The following is a 1501-nucleotide window of genomic DNA, read 5'->3' as shown; positions in this document are numbered from 1 at the left end:
GAGGCTGAGCATGGAGGCTGGAAGCTTCCTCTACTTTTCCTCCAACAAGAAGATTAAGTCAAGGAGGCCTCAAAGCTTCTAGGACAACAAGGTCCAGGGGAGGCAGCTCAGGCTGGGGCCGGTCTCCCCTCCTAAGGCTTGGTATTCTTCATTAAAGGGTGTCTCTGTGAGGATCAGATGGACACCTGTGTAAAACACCTGAGGCCCTACTGCTGTTGGGAAGGACAAAGGGGAGAGTGAGAGGTGCCCGCCCTACAGGCGCTGCAGGACCTGGGGCAGAAGAGCCTTCTCCCTGACCTTATCTCCAACAGCCAAAAGGGAACTTGGGTCCTACCTCTTGGGCTGCAAACTAACTGGGGAGGGGGCTGCAAAGTGTTTTTGCCCTCCTTTCCTCCTTTCTTATCTTTCACCAAAGTAACACGTGCCTGTTACCAAAATAAGATACAGACAAGCAAAAAGAAGGGTCTCTAAAGTGCCCCTCCCCTGTTCAGTTCTAGAGAGAGCAGCATCCTAGGGCGGGTTCACCTTTGCCAGGCAGCTTCGCTAATACCTGCACGGGACAAAAAGGCATTGAGACAGAGAATGTCACTTTTTATAGTTGTTTTTCTGTATTTTGAAGTTTCTGGTATATTTTTCTTTCCTTTTTCTTTTCTTTCTTTTTTTTTTCTTTTGTAGCACTAGGGATTGAACTCAGAGCCTTCCAAGTGCTAGGCAGTCATTTCATCTCTAAGGTATACCCTTAACCCATATTTTTCTTTTTAAAAACAGCTTTACTGAGACAGAATTCATAAGTCAAGATTTTTTTGCATTGTATTTTAATTTTTTTTAGATGTTGATAGACGTTTATTTTATACATTTATTTATATGTGGTGCTGAGAATTGAACCCAGAGTCTCACACATGCTAGGCGAGTGCTCTACCACTGAGCCAAAACTCCAGCCCATATATTTTAAATTTTTTAAAAATCATGATATATAACACAAAGTATGCATTTTTTTTTCCACACACAGGGTCTCATGCATGCTGGGTAAGTGCTCTGTCATTGAGCTACATCCCCCTCCCCACCCATCATAACCATTTTTTTGGGGGTAGTCTGGGGATTGAACCCAGGGCCTTGTGCATGTGAGACAAGCACTCTACCAACTGAGCTATATCCCCAGCCCCTATCATAACCATTTTTAAGTGGGCAATTCAGTGGCATAAACTACATTCACAATGTGAGCAACTCTTACCACTGCTGTTTCTAAAATGTCTTCATCACCTCAAATAGAAACTTGATATCTATTAAGCAATAAAGCCCTCTTACCCCTTTACCCCAGCCCTTGATAATCTCTAATCTGCTCCCAATCTCTAAGACTCCAATCTCTATAACACACAACCTTTGTCCTTAGTGTCTGGTTTATATCTTTTTTTTTTTTTTTGGCAGCACTGGGGATTGAACCCAGGGCCTTGGGCATGCTGGGCAAGTGCTCTACCACTGAGTTATGCCTCTCATAGAGTCT

At 43.7% G+C, this 1501-nt stretch overlaps 1 non-coding gene across 1 annotated transcript; it reads right to left on the bottom strand.

Annotated features, from left to right (window-relative positions):
* Positions 1 to 1082: 1082 nt before the first annotated feature.
* On the bottom strand, positions 1083 to 1157 carry Trnav-cac (transfer RNA valine (anticodon CAC)). Its single transcript has one exon. It is a non-coding gene; the product is annotated as a tRNA-Val (tRNA).
* Positions 1158 to 1501: the final 344 nt, after the last annotated feature.

This window comes from Callospermophilus lateralis, chromosome 12, assembly GCF_048772815.1.
Source record: "Callospermophilus lateralis isolate mCalLat2 chromosome 12, mCalLat2.hap1, whole genome shotgun sequence".
Classification (NCBI taxonomy): domain Eukaryota; kingdom Metazoa; phylum Chordata; class Mammalia; order Rodentia; family Sciuridae; genus Callospermophilus; species Callospermophilus lateralis.
This window is presented reverse-complemented; position numbering and strand designations above follow the sequence as displayed.